This window comes from Ambystoma mexicanum, chromosome 6p (genome assembly GCF_040938575.1).
Source record: "Ambystoma mexicanum isolate Mex_15411 chromosome 6p, UKY_AmexF1_1, whole genome shotgun sequence".
NCBI lineage: Eukaryota > Metazoa > Chordata > Amphibia > Caudata > Ambystomatidae > Ambystoma > Ambystoma mexicanum.
Genome location: NC_090935.1, coordinates 947,103,872 through 947,125,535, shown reverse-complemented (window position 1 = coordinate 947,125,535; position 21,664 = coordinate 947,103,872).

The following is a 21,664-nucleotide window of genomic DNA, read 5'->3' as shown; positions in this document are numbered from 1 at the left end:
TAACATTCACCATTTCATTTCTAAGGATGGCACATGCTACCATTCATATTTATATCTAGGTGCGACACAGGCTAACATTCATAATTACATCTAAGTGCCCTACTCCCCACCAATGCTACACTTACTTGGGTGGTTGATGCTGGTTGACGGCGAGTCCCTGGCTTCCGCTGCGGACACCTGCAGACACTGTTTGGAGCCACCATTGTTGGAGCCGCTCTTTGCCTTGGGGCCCTTAGCCGCGGGGGCTGCCGGGCAGAGGGCTGCCCTGGGATGGATCATCATATGGAGAGGAGGGGCCAATCACGGGCGGTGGGCGGGATGGGAGGCGGGAGGAGAGGGGAAGCAGGAACAGACTCAGAGAAGCTGCAGGGCCATGGGGGATTAAAACAGGCTTTTTTCTAAATTAAAGTTGGGCCAAAATGGAGATGGGAGCCAGGGGGGGCACAGCACTCACCTGCCTCAGTGCAGAAATGATGGTGAGCAGGTCCGCTCGGGTCGCTAGACCTACAACACCAGCAGGCATCACCCAATCACGGACGGCAGGTGGGATGGGAGGCGGGAGGAGGGGGGAAGGAGGAACAGACTCAGGGAAGCTGCGGGGCCATGGGGGATCAAAACTGGCTTTTTAAAAATTAAAGTTGGGCCAAAATGGAGATGGGACCCGGGAGGGGCGCAGCACTCACCTGCCTCATCGCAGAAAACGCGCATAAAAATATTAAATTTCCTAAAACGTGGTTGAGGGCTACAAATAATTGAGGGGGCCAAATGAAACACTAACTTCAAGTGGAAGGATTATGAATTGGATAACCTGCTGGTCTAAGAGATTTTAACCTTAAAGCTGCCCTTTGTCAGCGATGCCATTAAAACCTTTGTCCATCTGAAACAGCTGTGGTAATAGGAGTAGAGCTCTCCTGACACAATATTTGGTTGCAGCTTTGGGTCTGTCTATGGGAGGCATGCATGTGAGTACCTCCACACAGCATATGCTTATGATAAAATAACCCCCTGTGAAAAGTTACATTTGTACAAGTGCTACCTATGAAAGGGATTGGCAAATACAAACGATAAGAAACAGTTTCTGGGAATGTTTGTGGCCAATACGCCTTCAGCCATGCCAGTGGGCTACAGTTATACAATATCTCTACTGCGTTATGTTTAGAGTTTTGTGTACCTCTAGGAGAATCAATAAAGAAATGAGGGGCAGAAATGGGTTATGCTAGCAATGCTACATGGGTACAGTCACACTTATGATACTTGATTTCGAAATGTGAAAGTAATCCTATGGATCGCAGTGTTGTTACTTTCATCATAGCAAAGCATAGTTCTTGGCTATTATGGAATTATTAATTCTCCAAATGAAAGAGATTGAGATTATTGCTCATTCTATTAAATCGGCCTGAGCACGTAATCATCTGAAACTGCAAAACGCCCCCTAAGACATGCGCAAGGTGATCAAATTAAGTCTAACTTACTCTTGATCTGGATGGGATAATCATGAAGGATCCAGAGCCAAAGCACGATTGTAAAGAAATGTTGTTTCCCCAAAGAGATTTCTTGATTAGGCCAGTACATGTTTAATACTCAGGTTTATGGGTGGGGTGTGGGAGCAACCATGAGCACACACAATGCCCAATTGCACAGTTCGAATGAGGCAGTTTTATAAAAGTAATAGCTGCTTTATAGCTCTCCCATTGTAGCATCTTTCCTGCCTTCATTACACTCACTTAGCTTCATGTTTTGACCGTGATGATGTCTTTGTTGCATGACTCTCTAGTAGGGTTGTATATGCATGGCCAGTGATTTTCTGTAGGGACATCTTTCCTGTGAGGCACCACACGTGGGATGGAACAGATCACACATGCAGCTCAATATCAGGGTCATGAAGTGTTTTAGCCTGCTGGTGATGAGCTATAAAAAAGACAACATAACAAAAACAGGGTGCCCTTGTCCGTGGGTTTTTCAAATTCTTTTCTAGACCTAAATGCCTATGCTGAATCCCACCAACTCTCACCTTTTATAATGTAGGGATTCTCTCTCTGGGTCAAAGGGCCCACAAATGCATGAAGCCTTATTCAGTGTCTTAAGGATGTGTTGGGGGATGGTCTACAGGATATTATGCAACTGAGGAGGGAATGGCTCTATAGAAAAGGTGCAAGAAAGGATGTCCAATATAAAATACGTGCTAAGATTTCTAGTCGAAAAGATATGGGGCCTAATTCACAGGAGTGTTTTATAATGGCAAACCCCCATAGATAACCGCCCGGTGATGTAGCTCACACTGTCTAAAACCAAAAATCTAAACCTAAGTCTACAGGTCCAAATGCTTATAGCCCACCCCTATTTTAAAACAAAGGAAATATTCCTTGGGGACCGCCCACAACAGTGTTTTAAGTTATAAACTCATAGCCTCAGTGATTGTAATGCCCCTGCACGCTTCTTTCACAAAGTGTGCATAGGTTGTTGCTGGGACTTTATCCAGGTTATGATATTTATCTTTGACTTAGATGCTGCACGTGGCATTGTCTGGTAAAGTGTCTTTGCACAGACAGAACAAGGTAAATGTAACAGCCTCCCACAGGTACATAGGCACGATGACATAAATCCCCCCTTTCCTTAGATGTACTCTGCCAATCAACATGGGTAGGCATTCTCCCCCTGCCTCGGGCCCTTCCTGGACATGGAATATAGCTCATGCATAGCTTTTACTCTTTTACTCTTTTTTACTTAATGTTCTTTAAGGTTTGCTTCAGGCAAACAGTCTTCTCCAACTCTGCTGTTGTCTAGTCCTGGATTTCCTCAATCTGTGGCTCAACAGGTCCAACCCACATCGATTCTTATACTTGCTCTGTATTTCCGCTTTTTTGGAAGGCCGCAAGTCTGCTCTATCGCCTTCTCTCACAAACTCCCCTCTCTGGTGACAACGCTCCTGCAGGAATGCCATCCTACTTCCCATACATTCAGACAATTTCTGCCTCCATTTGTAATCTGACTACATCACTGAATGCCTCAGAGTGAATACGGATTCCTGAGTCTGATTTCCAATTTGCTTTATACCCTGGGTTTGGTCCTAGAATAATAGTTCACTGCCTCCTCATTGCAATGACAGGTGTTTTAAATGTCATTCTGCTTGTTGCCCATTCCCTGGTGCCCACTGTCCAATATGTTTTCTCTGGTATATTACAGAATGTCTCGCTTTATGTCTTCAAAAGGAGTAATCCCTGCTCGGGTCAAGATTTCACACATCTCTTAAATTTCTCCACTGAGGAGATTATAGTTTCCCTGTTATTCCTGTGCCCACCCTGTGGTCTCCAATAGCCTCTCCTGCTAGATACCTCTGTACAAGGAGGGGGAGTATTTGTCAGCTTAACCCAAGGTTGGATACAACTCTTTTTAGCTCTGGTCCTCCAGTCTTTTACATTAAGACTTTTGCCACAGACCTTATTTTCGACCTTTTCCCTTGCATTTTTTGTATAGAGTTATTCTCTCTTGAGTTGCATCTATAAATATAGATAAATGGAACCCTAAACTGTTTCCCAAAAAAAAACTGATGCCGATAAACTGTGCTGCTTCTTTCAAGTGTGAGGCAGATGGTTTACTCTAGGAGAAAACCAAAGGCACATGAAGACTGTCTGAATTCAAAGTGAGAGGTTCCTCAATAGTACCTTTTCCTGCTTCACTGATATCATATTTTTCCATTGCAATGAGTAGTGTGCACCTGTGGGATGCAGGTAGTCAAATGCACACCTAAGAGGCAGCATCCGACACATGGTGCAGATTTTATGACAAACTAAAGATTTCCAGGACCCATATTGGCCTTTAAATACATGTCACGGGACGACTGGATTTTAACCAATTGTAAAGTGAAAACAGGAAATTTGGAAAACAACAGTTGAAAAAGGAACTCGACCTCTAAAGGTGCTAAGGATCGCAATTATGATCAAGCTAGTAAAATGACACTGTCGGTCCTACAGAGACATTTGTTTTAAAATAACAAAAGTCAAGTCTTAGCATAAATATTGAGAATAACATTGATTTTTAATTCTACAATTCAAAAACATTGATGCATGTTTATAAAGAAACACTAGTGTATCATCACCTTTTCATTTTATTTTTTGTGTTTAAATTGAAAAATGATAGTTAAACATGTTGAGCATGAAATAATGAAGCCATTATTGAAATATTGTTTGATGGGAATGGTTTACATTTTGCCAATGCAATAGAAGTCAATAGAAGTAGATTAGTCTTTCATGCACATAACATCAGTAGAGGGATTGAGATGACTTTGACAATGCCTATATTATGTCTTATTGCTCAGCTAATGCAAAAGTGGGAAGCTTAAGACTTCCATGGGACTGGCCTAAGCTTTTCAGAGTGGAACAATTTATGGTTGTTTGTCAAGTAAAACCATTAGGCACATACAGAACATCTGGACCAGACACCCCCCTCGAGAGCCTGGTTTAAGAATACATATGTGAGAATATATCAATTAACAGTGCCCAAAGTTGACAATTGGGGTGTGATCACTGATAGACATCAGGCTTCCTTTTCTGGGGCCTAGTGTCAAACTGACTTCATTGGCATTAATGTTTCACTTTAACATGGATGAAGGCCATGATGATGGCCAGATAAAGAATAATGGGTATTCAAACAATGGAAGCCTTATGTCTGAAAAAGTATTTACTGAGAAGAAGCCTGTGAGCCTTTTACTAATTTAAAAGCACATAATACTCTGTTTAAGCAAAGAAAACAATTTCCCTTATAAAGGTATAACCATACTGCTTAAACAAAAGGCAAAACAAAGTGTTTTGAAGTTGAGAGCCTCCTCTTTAATTACACTAAATGTGGATGTCCTACATTGATAAAACAATAATACAATGGTAAACAGTCATAACTTTATATATATGTGGCAAGGTCAAGCCACATATCAAGATGTGCGTTTAGGCCGGGGGATTGCTGGCATCCCTGTTTATTGAGGTGGCTGGTTGCTTCCATAAATATTATTTTGAATTTAACAATATTAAGAACAGATTGGGTACCCCGGTCCCCTTTGTCTTTTCTTTATATTCAACCACTTTAGATTGGACGTATGTATTCTATAGGAGTGTCTGACTGTGAAGCAGGCCATTGGAAATATTGGATCAATCAGATCATGTGACATAATCATGTCAAAAGCATGAAAATATTGAACTTTATAAAAAGGGGGAGAAGATCGTGGGATAGGATTCTGACTCTGGGGAAAGCTGCAGGCAAGGACATGGCCTGTCCCTATTGGATTTGTGCTGAATATGGATAATTATCTGCAGCTTACAAGACCTTATCCACGAGGGAGTCGGTAGTTCAAATTAATGGAAGCAGATTGGATGGGGGAGGTTTGCTGGCTGCGAGATGTCTAACCTGAGAGGGTCTCTGCTCGGCCCATGCCATTAAAAATCAATTAAAATTTAGTATCAGAATTCCCCAGTAGAAATGAAAGATGCTCTCTAGAACTATTTTCCTGATATGTCTCAGAAGGGGATGGCTTAGAAAGGGTGCTACCAAAATATATTAATTTTGTAATGTGAAATGAAAAATGCATCTCACTACCTTTTAAATCATGTGAGGTGTCCTTTCAGTCCAAGTCAACATACATTTTCTGATCTGTGTCAATTTAATGAGTTTGGAATTATATGAATAACATGTCTGTGCCGGCTACAGGCAATTCTTTGTAAATTCTAAACTCATTAAATTGTACCCAAAGTGTTTTCACAGAAATAGTTATCATTAAGCTGTGATATGAACACATCTGTATTCTCACATAAGGAGGATTTGTTCTGCAAAGGCCACAGCTATTTGATAAGGATTGGGAAATGAGAGAAACTTTAATTCTGTAATTTCTAATCGCAAAGAACACTATGTGAATGTAAATCCCATTATATCTCCTAATTCAGGAAATTTCATAGTCGGACTCTGTGAAATAAAAGGTGTGGGAAACTTATCATTGTTTAATAAGCTCTGAAATCAATTTTTTGCAGGTGTCGAGGAGCAAAAACTGTTCATTCCAAATCAATCACACTGCTTCTCTAATCAAAACCTGCAGAATTCTGATGCAATTCATGGTAAGCTTACTTTAACATACACACACACATACTAACAACTCACAGCACCATATTTGCATGGGAAATAGATCAGATAGTCAGAGAGGCAGCAGTTCTTTGATTGTACCCTTTATTGGTGACATTGGGGAAAGCAAAGTTGTTTGATTCAAATGTAAATGTAATTTTATGTGTATTTTCTAGATGTTTTGCAGCTCCCTGCTCCACATCTTTACTACTGATATTCAGTACTAAAGATAAAAAGCGGGGGTCAGCAACTTTTTGCTATCCAGATGTTTTGGAAAACAGCTCCCATCAGCCTAAATCAGCATAGGCAATGGTGAGGGTGTGATGAATTGCCATCTGGCAAGGGTGTGAAAGCCAAGGGTGTGAATTGCCTTCTGGCTTTTTTATTTTTATTTGATAATCCAATTGTGTGGGTAATTCCATTTCTGAAAAGGTAATCTACTGATCATATTCCCCTTTCATAAACCCCATGCCAAAAGCATGGCGTGCATCTGTGCTCTGCTACATAAGCATCCTGATGCCTTATCTACCACTGGCACAGGGTAGGTTCAAGTCTTAGGTGAACTCTTGGCAGCTGCAGTGACAACCAAGTCTCTGCAGTGCAGGGGCTGCATTTAAGATATGCACCCTTCTTCAAAAACTGCATAATTCTGAGGATCCTATCTTGGCGGCATGGTAAACTGCAAATATAATCCATACCTAAGTTAGGGCATGGTGGCCAGCATCTCTCATAGTTATCCCAGTCACATTAAATTGATATCAAGCATGAGTCATCCCGGTGGGCCCAGTTCAGATGTGGAAAGCTTATGTGTATTGGTTCCAGACAATGCTCCCCCTACCCACTGGCAGGACTATAGCCTTGATGAATTGTCTGCCTGTGTTTCTTTGTAAAGGCAGGTAGCACCCTTTCCTCAGGCAGCGCCACTCCAAACTAAGCTGACCTGGGAACAGGAATCAAAGGGAACACCCATTCATTCATGGCTAGGCCTCACATCAGGGTGTTGCATTTTTAAAGGCCTTCGATTCTATTGAGAAGGAAAGGGAGGAAGTTAATTGCAGCCATGGAGACATCTGTACAGGTGGGGAAGATTCTCCCAGCTTTGTTCTCTCTACTTCTCTCTCTCTGTCTCTTTCCTATATCCTCCATTTCTTGTAGCACAAAGCACTTTGGGTGCGATGTCAAAAGGGCAACGTCCACTCATTATAAGAGCAGGGATTAGATCCCTAAAGCAGACTAGCTTTAGTCCAATCCTCTGTGGACATTTACGTTTAAAAGAAGGGCACTCCCACTACTTCTTTGAATCGTCTCTAGAATCCAACCCTGGAAGAAGGTTTCACTGAACCCTGCTGAGAGAGCAGTCGTTTCTAAAGTCCTCCAATGGTGAGATGAAGGCGGGTGTTCCAAATCAGAGGTGGGTTTGGTCCCCTAACCACCCCTAGGGAGCATTGGGGGTGAGCTGTAGTGCTAGACAAAGATCACATCTCTGTAGCCACCTTGTTCCCTGGGACCTCACTGTGTTGCGGGACTCCTAAAGGTGTGTGCCAGCCTCCCCATGTTTGGGAGGCTATGAAAAGAGCTAACCTTACCTTTGAGACCCTGGAGTGGGACTGACAGGTCCTGAGAGCTCGAACAGCAAAGCTCACTGTGTTTTCATCACTGTCCTGCTGTGAGCCGTGATTCAAGCATATTCAGCATGGAGCTAACCTCCAGCAACCGTCAAGGCTGCATATGGCATTCATCGCTCTCTGAACCGCTGCTTGCTGTTTGACTCTGTTCACCTACTCACCGCACCAGCTGAAGCACATTGTTGCCTCAGCTCAAACCAACAAAGTACTGCTGCCTTGCATTACTCGAGTCACTGTTCGAAGCACCAGCTTCTTCATCCCCACTCCTGTAAGTCGATCAACCCGACTATTGTGTCCCTCGAACAGCAACCTCTGAACCTCTGCATCGAATTACTCGAGTCACTGTTCGAAGCACCAGCTTCTTCATCGCCACTCCTGTAAGTCGATCAACCCGACTATTGTGTCCCTCGAACAGCGACCTCTGACCCTCTGCATCGAATTGGCTCTCCTGCTCCTCCTGGTACCTACTCATCTGCATTTGAACCACGACCACTGACCAAAACTGGTGACCACCTAACCGCACAGCTAGATACTTCAAGACCACAGCTAACTTCCATCTGACCCTGACTCAAAGCCTGCTTGCTGCTGGACCATGAAGGCTGCTCCATCATTGAGCCGAAAATATCCCACAAACAATACAGAAAATCCTGGCTTGATGCCATTGAACCATCAAGATGTTTTGCAAAGGTATTACTGAATGATATCTGCCCCCTGGTCCATCTTCGGATACTAGAGACTGGATAAGTCGCCTTAATCCCTTTTGCAAGCTCAAGACATATCGTTTTGAACACTGTGGTCTTATATTTGTTTTTTCTCCCCTGTCTCATTGCCCAGCATGCTGCATCTATTCTAGCTTTGCATATTTAGTGTTCCTTCTACAGCGGTGGGTTTTTACAGTGTTTTCTAGTTAGTTATTTGTGAACATGTGTTTTTGATTAAAGTACATATATTCATAGAACCCAGATTTGGACATTCCTTTATTTTGGATTGTTATACCTTGCTGTTTGAGTTGCTACTGAACCCATAGCTCTCAACCATTTATGTCGCAATGGCAGGTGAAAACACCCGATTTTATTTTTGGCGGGTGAGAGGCCCATTGAAACGAATAGGCGTGCAGGAGGCTTGGCGGGTGAGCAGCTGTTTACAAGGCGGGTGACACCCGCCAAAAGCGCGAGTTGAGAGCAATGACTGAACCACATTCCACCCTTCTTCAGAGTACTGTCTTTCCTCACCCTACGTTACCAGAAAAGGCAAAGAATCTCTTAACTGTGCCAGTTTTACCTTTATGATTGTGTTGGCTCTTGGTTTTCAAATGTCTGAGGGCTCAGTAGGCACTTTAGCCACAGCTCATCATTGTACTCCTCTGGCAAGTCAGAAGTCAATTCGTCAAAGATAGATCATGGGAGTCATAGTCCAAAACATCTGGACAGCCACAGGTTGCAGACTGCTGATATAGAGATTTGATTATGTAAAAGGATACATGCAAGCAAGGAATAGCAAGATTTATACAGGCAGTTTAATTTTGATTTTGTAGACAAGCTGCCTGTGACTGAGAATTTTATGGAGATTTCCCCTGCATAAAACTTGGGGACCACCTTTGCATTGATTTTATTTTAATAAAACAAAACGTTGATTTCGAAATTAGCCTGTTTCTTCCTCTCAGAATTGTGGTTTGGGGATTGCATGTTATGGGGTCTTAAATCAAGGGTGCCCACTTAATGAGCGACCAATATATCAACCTATTAATCAAAATCATGTTACATCATATCCTCCAGCCCATCCTCGAGAGACTGAATAGGCCTTCACACAGCTGTACAATCTTTGACCTAGAGAAGAATCCTTACTTCATAAGAGGGGAGGGTTTCTGAAATTCAGCATACTAATTTTGACTCAAGATAAACGTTGGGAAAGCTCATGTCACCATGTTATTTCTCAACACCGACCAACGTCATGGTCCCAAAACTGCCTAAAAAGACCTTTCAGTGACATATTGTCTGGTTTTCCATGAGTAATGGTTGCCTGGGTGTGGTTACATGAAACAGGTATGGTCCATCACAAAAGATACCCTCCCAGCTGCTGGATAATCAATTAGAATTTCCCTTACCCCTTTACTACGCTGTGTGAAAGGATATTTACACCCCACAGTTGACTTTATTTGAGGAACAGTTTACCCTGGTACCTTAACTGTCTTCTTCTGGTCCAGAAGGGGGGTAGATGTTTAATCTCTATCAAACTGGACTCCATCTGAAATGGAAGGTTCGGCATTTTGGGGTGAGAGAGCAGAGTAATGGAGGCCTACTATGCCAGTTTACAAGCGGTTCATGTTGCCACAGTAAGTTGGTCCATCTCCAGTGGCTCCATGACAAGCAAGAATGTTCACTACCTGGATCCTTAGCATCTCCGTTGGGATTATCATGGAGCCCTAGGCTGGATCCCACGGCGTAGTTGGCAGACACAGCCTATGAACAGCCTGGCACCTCGCTCTGTGCATGGCCAGCCAACATGGCCCAGGGACAGCAAATGCCTATCTGTCTCCATAGTGAATTCCAAATTCTTGGTCTGGGGTCTATTTCCTTGTTGTTTTCTCATGGGGCAGCAGTTGGTAGTTCTTGGAGTGACTCTAATTGTCTCTGCTGATATTTCGGGAGAAACCTCTTACCCTCGAAGGGATCATGTTCACCCCTAGGCATCCTTTGCGCCCAGGTTTGTATGGTGCAGCGGCTAAAGGATATCTGGAGGATCCTCCATGTGCCACCACTATGTATTATATCAAAAAGCGGGTGGCTTCCCCTGACCTCCAAATATTCTGCAGTCTTCCTTCTGGGCCAATGAATCAGTGATCTTGCAACACAACCCTTCCCCTTTGCCCTTCTAGATTGTGTCTACTCCTACGTTTTGGAAATGTGTTTCATTTGAAGTCTCTCTCCTTGTACTAAACACATCATTTGTTGAAGGGGATCAACTTATATTGGACAAGCATGATAAAAAATCATCAGGTTATTTCTAAATCATTTTCCTACTGCTATGCACACTCTTGGTCATGTATCTTGGGATAATGTCCTTGATGAGACGGGATCTAAAACTGTACTACAATCCCATCTCATCCGTTTAGGAAGTCTTTTTAGTTCTGACCGCAAAACCAACTCTACGGTAAGAGCTGGCATAACTGTGGCCTCAACATGAACATATTTGCACCTATATCCAGGTTCAGAAGGGCCTTCTGGTAAAACCGACAATCACCATGCACACGTGTGATTTAGACCTGCTTATTGGGAAAGTCTGATGGGGGGAAACCGAATCACCACCTATGTATCTTTATTCGGTTATCAAATCCAGTATGGCTCTGGGGGTGACGTTTCCAACCTATACTGTTATTATGTAAACTCCTCTAGCTTGACCCTGGGAAAGCAATTGCAACATTGGTTACTCTTCTTCCTCATCCCCCCACACTGGTTACCCTTGCCAGTCCTCAATTCCCTCGGCCTGATCTCTGCTCTGATGCACATGCAACTAGCGTCCATGGGTTGCTCAGCCCAAAGATTGGAGGCCTGTGCAATGTGTTTTGTCTCCCTACATTAATAATAATTAGGGGGTCATTGTTTTAAGAAAAGAGGATTAGGTTGTCTGAAACTTAGTTCCCCTTTCCCATGTTGATGAAGCAGAAGAGACATAGGGCCTCATTACGACCCAGGCGGTAAGTTACCGCCTGGGCCGTGACTTTACCACCATGGCGTAAACTACGTTTACGCCATGGTGGTTGGCGGACTTACCGCCCCATTCCGACCTTGGCGGGGCGGTAAGTCCCCAATCCCCATTTACCCTTCCCCATTCCCATTTTTGCCCCATAGGGCATAATGGGAGTGGGGAAGGCGTTAATTACGCCACCGTAAATTACGGTGGCGTAATTAACTCCATGGTCCCTTAGCGCCATGGATTTTAACACCTGCTAAAAGCAGGTGTTAAAAGCGCCATGGCGCTAAGGGTCCTCGTACTCAGGCGGTAAGGGTCGGCGCTGTTAACGCTGCCGTAAACCCCTTACCGCCTGGGTCGTAATGAGGCCCATACTATTCGTGAATGATATTCAAGGGCATGCACCACTTGCTGAAATGGTTGTGATAGCTCCGTTGCCCCCTGGAAGGGTCTTAATAAAAGGTCGCTCGGTGGGTAGAATTCTGAGCAGGAAAGCTCTTTGGTGGTGACTTCAAATCTGAATAGCTTCCTCTAGAATGGGGCTGTATAACTATGTTACTGCCCATTGAAGGTAGGACAGGACGGAGTTGATACATTATTTTCCAAAACCAATATTTATTTTAGTTTCCAACCCGTTTTGTTATCCGACCCCCTTATTGATAGCAAACTGAATGCATTACACTAACTGCTGCAGGTTTTCAATGGACAGCAGTTGGGTCCGTTCTGATGTATGTCCATAAACCTGCCATCATGTACCACACCTTCCCGAATGCCTCATTTGAAATCTTCACAAGGAGTAGTGCCTGTTGGGGTACAGATTTGATGCATCGCTTGAAGCTCTCCAGTGACTTTGTAATTTCCCAGCAGCACTGCGCCAAGTGAGCGTTTTCATGGCCTAGATCCTTTGTATCTGCTTTATGATTGTCATGAAGCCCTGGTCTTGAATCTTTGCGGAGTTGGCAGATCCAGCACATGCACATATCTCGCTCTGCGTATGCACCCACTAGCAGGTCTGCAAACCGTGTATACCCACCTGTCCCCATAGTGAATGCTTCATTTGGGGTCCATTTAATTGCCTTTTTCTCATGGGGCAGCCTACTGTTCTCCCACAGCTTTTTTCAGGAAATGGACACTGTACAACTCCACACCTCCCTTGGACATGGGTCTCTGTGATGGAGGATCTATGCAATTTCTGGGGCATCATCTGTGCACCACCTTCAAGGGTTGCATCGTGGAGAAGGCAGTTCCCTCCTACCCCCAGGGCCCACCAGTGCTCCTTTAGTGCTAACGTATAGGGGACCTCATCACAAATAATATTGTTTGGATAACATGTTAGTTGTATCTTTGTATATTTCCCTTCAGTCCTTATCTTTCACTATGGTACAGCTCTGTTTTATTACTGAGTCATTAAGTGTACCGTATGATATTTATTATCATATCCCTGTATTAGTAGACTAAAAGAAATCACAGTTAGTGCCTCGCTTCATATGATGGCTTTATAAAGCGATCTGTAATGTAAGTGTTTAACACAAAGCAGAAACATGTCCAATGACTACTGAGAGGTAGCCCAGAGATGTGCTTGATATAAGGTAGCTCAGTGTGTCCCATTCAAGTTTGCAAAGAAAAGCAATGTTGTCTGTTAATGCTGCCGTCTGTAGTAGGCAGGTGTGGACTGGGAACCAAAAGAGACCATGGAAATAATTTTCAAAGTGGCCCCATATTACCCATGTTCAGAAAGCCCACCCCTTTTCCTATGGGCACATTTGGAAATACCACACAAAAGAGGCCCAGGGTGTAGAGGCTCTCCAGAGATTTCTATAGGCCAGTCCTGCCCTGGAAGTAAGGATATCTTTGGAGCTTACCTTTATTTGCAGGAGCCCAACTCCACGTGCATCCTATGTGCTCCTTCAAGCGAGGGGTGCCCCAAATTGAACTCCATTTGTGTTGAACTTGTAATTGGAGATTAGCTTCATCTTCAAGGCCCAACCTCTCCGAGTGACCCATTACAGTAGCCAAGTTATATTGTACATTTCTACCTGGACTCAATACTGAAAAATATTTTTTGCAACCTAATTTGCATAGAGATAAAACATTATTGTTGATAAATAGAGAGTGAATTTCCCGATGCATTTTGATTGATACTAATGAATGCCCAGGCTGTTGTACACAGGTCCTATTCCAATGCATTATACACACTACAAATAGTTCTTCGATCCATATCGCTGAAATATCTATTAATGTCATGTACTGAAGTATATGCTGTCAGTGGTAGCGAATTGCTTGAATATCCATTAGGGCTACTGAGACAGTGGTGATAGATGGCCTAGATGTTACTATTGTATCCCTCTTTTGCACACTGCAAGGTGTACTGTGTTTGCATTGATCAGTGCACGTTTTCTGGGACTGTATACATACACAAGGTAGCATATGCTGCAACTTTATTATTTACTCACCTTGTGCCTTATACGATCTGACTAAACTCTGATTTACTCAATGGTCACCGTGTAATGATCTACTCATTATTACTCACTAACACACAGACAGTTGGGAAAGGTAAACCGGCACCCTGCCCCCGCTCTTCATTCTACGCTCCACATTCCACAAACTTCCCCTTGACCTCCAATTACTATTTACAATAAAATGTACCTCTAGCCTAGTGGTCCGTGCCTATGTCTAGGCAAAGTGCTCTATCAGCCATTCCTCCTCTTTTCTAGTTGCCCCCGTCTATGGCCCACCAAAGGGTTTCACCTCCTTTGTATTGGACCTCATTGACGTAGTTCAACATCGGTTCTCAATCGCCAATCATACACAAACCATGGGAGAGTGTGTGCAACATCTGTGTAGATGGTCCCCAGAAAAGGTTGCCCCACGGGATGGTGACATTTCTAGTTTTCCATGCTTTCTCTCAGCTGATCAAACAGCCCACTCATGAAGGTCGGCCTAGACTAGACCTGCTTTTTGTCAAGAATAAATACCAGCTCTCTTGGTTAACTCTTTGATCACCTTCAGTTTAACTGATGTCGTCAGACACATAGAGGATCCTACATTTCAACATGCCATGCCTCCCCCAATCAGAGACCTAAAATACACCCTGCTAAGGCTTTCACCCATGCATGCCCCAAGATGCATCCTCACAAAGCTCACTCCAACAGACATAATTGAGGTGACTGACATTGACGCAACCAATGACCTTAATCGTCCCCTTTTAAAGTAAAGTAAATCCAAACCCATTAAAGGACACATAAACAAGTTGCATAGTGAAAATATGTTAAAGCTTCCGTGTGTAACATTCGAAACGGCCTAGTTGAAAACTAAACTCCTTACAGCTCGGTCGGCATGCACGATTCATTACTATAAGAAGGCAATTTTACAAACCAAAGTGACTTGCTATCAGATCACACTATGATTGGCTTCCCATATCCTGCTTGCTTTGTGCCAGGTCAAATCCACCCATTATAGGGTGAATTTCTTTCTGACCAAAAAACGACAGAACCCTTGGTCTCGTATATTATAGCTTTCACTCCCCGGCTGGGGGGCACACATGGGCTTTAAAGCAAGGGCCTCAGCCTGGGCTGTGGGCTGTTAAAGCTGTTAAAGCCCATGTACGCCCCCCAGCCGGGGCATGAAAACTATTTGCATCCTGAGATTTCAAGTGGTGCATATACATATATTTTTTTGTCCAAAGGGAGGTGAGCTCAGTGTGAGTCCATCTCCTCTCAGAGAATTTTTTTAAATGGCCACGCCCATTAATCTAGAAAAATGACTATGGCCCTCATTACGACCTTGGCGGAGGACCATGGTGCAATTAGCACCATGGTCCATGGCGCTAAGGGTGCAATTCCGCCATGGTGGTTGGCGGACTTACCGCCCCATTCCGACCTTGGCGGGGCGGTAAGTCCCCAATCCCCATTTTGCCCTTCCCCATTCCCATTCTTGCCCCATAGGGCATAATGGGAGTGGGGAAGGCGTTAATTACGCCACCGTAAATTACGGTGGCGTAATTAACATCAAGGTCCCTTAGCGCCATGGATTTTAACGCCTGCAAAAAGCAGGCGTTAAACTCACCATGGCGCTAAGGGACCTCATACTCAGGCGGTAAGGGTCGGCGATGTTTACGCTGGCGTAAACCCCTTACCGCTTGGGTCGTAATGAGGGCCTATGCCCCTTTTCAGATGATGACAGCCATGGAAAACATGTTCCGAAATGGCTGCCTTTTCTATTTTAATGGCAGTGGGTAAGACAGCAGAAGCATTAGGGACCAACGTGCAAGGCTCCATCCCGCATGTAAGTTGGGGTGGGAGGGGGGAATTGGATTTTTCTAACGTGGGGAGGCAACAGGGAGAGCCTCGCTGTTGCCACCCCATGTTAGAAAAAAAAAAGCAAAAGGAAAAAAATCACCACCAGGGGAAGGTCCTCGGGTGGCTGGAACAGCGGGTAGGGAATGCGTATTCTCGCAAGCTGTTCCAGCCACCTGATAGGCTGAGCGCCCTTCTCTGGGTGCGAATCCCCGTTCAGTTCAGGAGGCCTTATGACATATCAGTCATAGCCATATCCATCATAAGAACATGTTATTCAATGTGCAAATAAACCACATCATAGTTTTTTCTCCACTGCAATTGTTACAATTCATTTTGAAAACACTAAGGACCCGATTCGTGGAATCTGGTGCAGAAATGGCGTAAAGGCGTGCAGCGAGTAGGACCCTGCATGAGCCGTGGTGCATACAAATATTTCATGCCATGCGTATTCATGGATTTTAAGACACATTACTAGCTGTGATGCACGTAACCATAAACTGCATGAGGAACACCCACAACACGCCACACCCACTCCAAAAAGCAAGCTAAAGAATTAACACGGCGCAAGCGTCTGCGCCACCCTGGCCCAGCATCCAGTACCCCATCGAAATGGAACTCCTCACCTCACAATCCCAGGCCGCACCCCAGAGAAAGTGTGTGTCCTCCCTCGCAAGCCCAGACTGTACCCCAGTGAGCTTGCAATCCCTGGCCACACCCCAGAGAAAAGGCATGTCCTCCCTCACAAGCCCAGGCCACACCCCAGCCAAATCACGTGCCTCACCTTGCAATCCCAGGCTGCACCTCAGTCAAAACTTGTGCCCTCCTTCGCAAGCCCAGACTGCACCCCAGTGATAAGGCAGGCCCCCCTCATAAGTGTGGGCTACACCCCTTACAAAAATGTGAGCCCCCCCATTTGCTCACACACCCTTCCAAGCCTTAATCATCCCACACCATACACGTGACAAGTGAATGCAAAAACATATGCATGTTGCCCATAGCACATTCCAAGGCATCAAAGCACAGTGACAGAATGTGTGCCCATGACAGAAGCAAACCTACCAAAGGTTGTTGCAAGATCCACAAACAATGGCCAGGCATGTCACAGCCGGCGCATGAGTGACCTGGGTGGCAAAATACCTGTCAGTGAATAATCGCATGACAGGGCCATGCATGGGTGATGGTAGGGCAGTCAGAAAAAGTATGACTCACAGAGACTGGAGAATTGTGCTGTCACTCTGGAAGAGCAAATATGGCCCATTACTGTATTCCAGAGGTAGAGGTTGAGCAACACATGAGAGAAGGCATTGTGTGTCTGCACATGCTGATGAAGGTGTATGCACGACATGTGTTTTACACAGCAATGACAAACTAATGTTCTATTAATGTGACCATGAAACACTCCTACAGTGTGCCCACCTCCCTCCACCCCATCCACACTGATGTCAAACATCCAGTGATGCAGCACAGGTAAATGCTAATCTAAAAATACTGTGCAGACCCAGTCATTTGATGGACCCACCAACACATGCTCAGTACATGTGCATCCTGCCATCCTCAACCATACCAGCAACAACAATACACAAGCATGCACGCCACAAGACACATGACTTGCAATGGAGTGATGCACTGGCTGAAAATAGAACTAGCAAAGAGGTCGATACACAAATGACCTTCAGGAAGCGTGGAATGGAACAAACAGAAGAATGTATATTAAAGAAATATGCACAAAAATACACTTTGAATGAAGCTAAAAGTAGTCTGTGGTAAATATGTACAAAAATCTTTATTTTATGCCTAAACAACTATATACAATAAACACAGGGAAGGAATGCCTTGAAAGTCTGCGGAAAATAATAAACAAAAAAGGAAACCTACAGCTAAAGAACTATGTACACAGGCAGTCCAACTCCTCCTCGCCAATCTCACTTAGCCTTTCCACCAGTCCAGCGCCACATCCTCACTCCTCATGTGGGCCTCTGTTCTTGCCTGGAGGGCTTGCAATGTCTCCATCATCTGTGTCTCCATCACCTTGGCCTTCCTGCAAGTGTCCCCCAGGATGGCAGCACGCCTCCTCGCCCGACGCAGCGCAATCTCAGCCCTGGTCAACACAATCCTCGCTTCCCAAGCCCGTTGTCTCTCTGCTCGATCTGCTGCCCATATCCTGGGAACATGGAAGACATCCTGTTCCTCAGGTCCACGTGTGCCTCCTGCCTCACACCGCGCACCTGCTCCCTTTGGATGTTCTGCCCTGAAAAATGTAGGCTTCTCCTTGTTGCCACCTGCTGCACAGTGTATGGTGCCTGCTATCTGCGTACACCCTCTGAGCTGATGATACTAGCCGGGGGCCTATGGCCAGTGCACTGCTTCTGGGTGCCTACTGTCCTTCCATTGCTGGTGACCCTGTCAGAACCTGGGTAGGCACGGTGACCACCTCAGCTGATTGACCATAGCCTCCTAACTCAGGCAGGGATGTTGGCTCCACCAGACTGGGCAATGTGGGTGGGACTGGTGCACAGGGGGCCCTGGTGGTATCTGGGTCAAAGGCACACTAGAGAATGACTGACGCACAGAGGAGGAAGGCGTGGAGGGGGGTCGCAGCAGTGAACAACCTATGGAGCACAACAGGGAACAGGCACGGAACCCATTATCATGTACCTAAGTATGCTTTCTTGTAACAGCTCCACAATGACTTCGGGCTGTTGCACGCTTTATAAAAGTTCATAAATAAATTAATGTTGTGATGATGTGCAAGCAGACTACATAGAGCCTGCACATCATCACAAATGACGGCTGTATGCCTCGCAACCTTGGCCTTCAGGGGTAGCACATGGTCCCCAATGGCAACATCAGATGGAAAGGGGGTGTCAGTCTGGGTGGAAACATCAGCCAACACCAGGTGGTGGGTCTGGGTGGAGGCATCCCAGCAGGTGCATGCAGCTGCATCCAATGGCCCAGGGATTACATTTTGCAGACTTTGCACAGGCACCTCCATGCCCACCTCAACCCCCCCACCCCCCCTGTCCCTCGGGCTGGGCAGCAGGTTGAGAACTCTCTGCTGTGATTTCTAAAGCGCTTTGGTAAAAGGCGCTATATAAATAACACATCATTATCATTATCATTATCATCCTCAGCTATGCCTAATGTCACCGGCACTGCCAAAGCCACATTACTCCCAGAAGATGTGCTTTCATGGGGACATGGCTGGGTCCTGTGCCTCTGCCTGGGGGAGGCATCCCTGCTGTCATGCTCCACAGCACTGGTTCCGCTCTCTTCATCAGATGGAACTGTGGAAAAGGAGACACAGAACAGAAACATCATTGTACTGCACCAATTTGTGAGTGGCAATACCAACATTCACATGAAGATGACTAGTCAAAGGAACAACCATCAACCTCCTCACCAACACACATGGACATGCAATCCACATCCATGCAGACACATGCCTGGCCATCTCTCCAGACATTCATATCAGGCTACTTGCCACTGTCCCAATCAATCAATTGTGTATGCTCCACACACATACATCATTTGCACATGCACATGTCAGCATGCCACAGCAAGAAGTACATATACATGTCATGCACACACATCAACTGAGAGGCCCCAAGCAGAGTGATGACCAATCACATCAGAGTCCCATGAACGGTAATCCCTCTTCATGACTAAGGCAGACATCCAAATGAATATTTTGCATCTAGGCGTGAGTCATGGTCATGCACACATTCCCATCTCTGGCACATACACATGCACATCATGCATGCACATGAAATGGGCAACACTACCTCAACTGTCACACTTGTCACACTGGCACATCTCAGACACAAGTAACAAAACATGTGCACTGTCTGAAAGGCAGCACTGCAACACACAATGCAAGTGATATCTCATTCAAAATACATATCGTCTCAATGCACACATGGAGAGCAATGTCTGGGGCATGCACGCAGACATCCGCCTCAGAGGCATACTTGCTGCAAGCATATGAGGCTTACTGCCAACATGCAGCGGCATGCACATGCACCGTAGAGCATTGCACCACATGGATACTCACCAGTCGGCTCCAGATGTTCATGTAACTCGCAGACCTCGGTGTGCAGTGTCGCGTAAAACTTCTCCAGGACCCGCATGTTGGTATTTGACATCCGGCACCTGCCCGCATGGTGTACCTCCATGGTGGCACCGGCCTGTATGTAGCGCAGGGCCTTTTTGTGGGTCCTGCATTTCAGGTCCTCCCAGTGCTTGTGCATGGTCTTGAAAGTGAAATTATCCCATCCCAGATCTGCTGACGTCCTTCCTTAACACGTTGCATCACTGGGTTGAAGAGGGCATCATAATGCTTCAGGACCTTCTCCACCAGGATGTAAACTTCCCTGGTGGTGAAGTTGACAGCCCTCTGCCTCGCTGCCATGGGGTTGCTGCTCTGGTCTGAAGATGGCGTGCTGATATGGCAACCCCCAAGGCAGGTGTGGGTGGGCAAGGTGGTCCTGGAGCTGGGCTGTTGAGCGGTGGTGGTGGTATGGCACGTTGAGAGTCCGATGAAGCAGCTGAGGTGTCACATGGCCAAAGACAGGAACACTGGCAATGGCTGGACAGCAGGCACTCCAAACGCAGTACAGGTGGGCTGCAGACACACACACTGGACAGGCAGCACAGTGCAGTCGGAAGCAGGTAATAAGTCACAGAGACTGGAGCATGGGTCTTCCATGTATTATTCAGATGGCATCCAAATACAGAGTAATTGTGCATAAAAAATTAGCATGGACACGTGAAATCTGAGGAAAGATCCTCAGTGCGTAACTTGTGTGAAATGCGCTGCATGCTGGCTTTGAGCATGAGAGAATCGGGGATACATATGTATGTGTAGAAGTAACTCCGACCTTGTGTGCAAAGGGGAGGAGGCAGATGAGTGGAGTACTGCTAATTTTGGGGTGCCACACAATCCGTTAACAACAGGGACCGTACTTCCTATTTTGGTTGGGGATTTGCCTTCCGCGCATGCGCACCTCTACATTTGTATTTGTTTAGGTTAATGATGACTCCCGTATGCATTTCTCCTACTCTAGGTGCCCCTGTGTGTTGTGTATCTCTATTCTTAACTTTAGTGTATATTTCTGTGGTTTGCATATTCATTTTTTGTGTTTCTGGGTGGCACTGCGTATCGCATATAGCTTTTTCTTTTTATGGAAGCTATCATGGTGCCTATGCGTTACACATCCCATATTTGTGACACCTGGGGTTCATTGCCGGACCACAGAAGTATGTCTTCCATCACATACATTACCCCTCACTCTAACTGCCCAGGACAATTGCTTGGTGTGCCTTCCATTGGTCACTTATGCATGGAACATGAGTGGAATGGCCCCAAGAGGGAAAGGGGGCAGAGGTGGCCGGGGTCAGGGACATCCTGCAGAAGCAGCTGTCCCAGCCCCAAGGGTCCAGGGACCTCATGCGGAAGCAGCTGTCCCAACCTCGAAGGGTAAGGGACGTGCAGCTGAAGAAGCTGTCTCTGGCCTCGAAGGATAAAGGACGTGCAGCTGAAGCAGCTGTCCCAGCCCTAGGGGATAATGCCATGCCCCAGGCCACTAGTGGTCCAGCATCTGGTCCCAAAGATACAGTTTCAACACCATGTGGCAAGAAAGCAAAGCCTGTACAGCAGGAACATGCTTAGCCCCATGGCAAGGCAAAGGACACTGGCACGTTAAGGAAGAGGATCCTCATGGACTACGTGACCATACACCACCATGACAAGTGACTGCAACCGGGGAGACCACATCCACCTGCTCATCGTATGGTGCATTGGCAGAGTGTCCCGGATGAGATCAACCACTAAGGGTTTGAGAAGCGCACTGCGGCTGAGGTAATGAAGCGCTGGAATTACCTCACCTGTTGCATCAAGTCTAAGCTGGGTGCCTACCTCACCTCTGCTCTGGCAACTGGAGGGGAGTCCCCAGA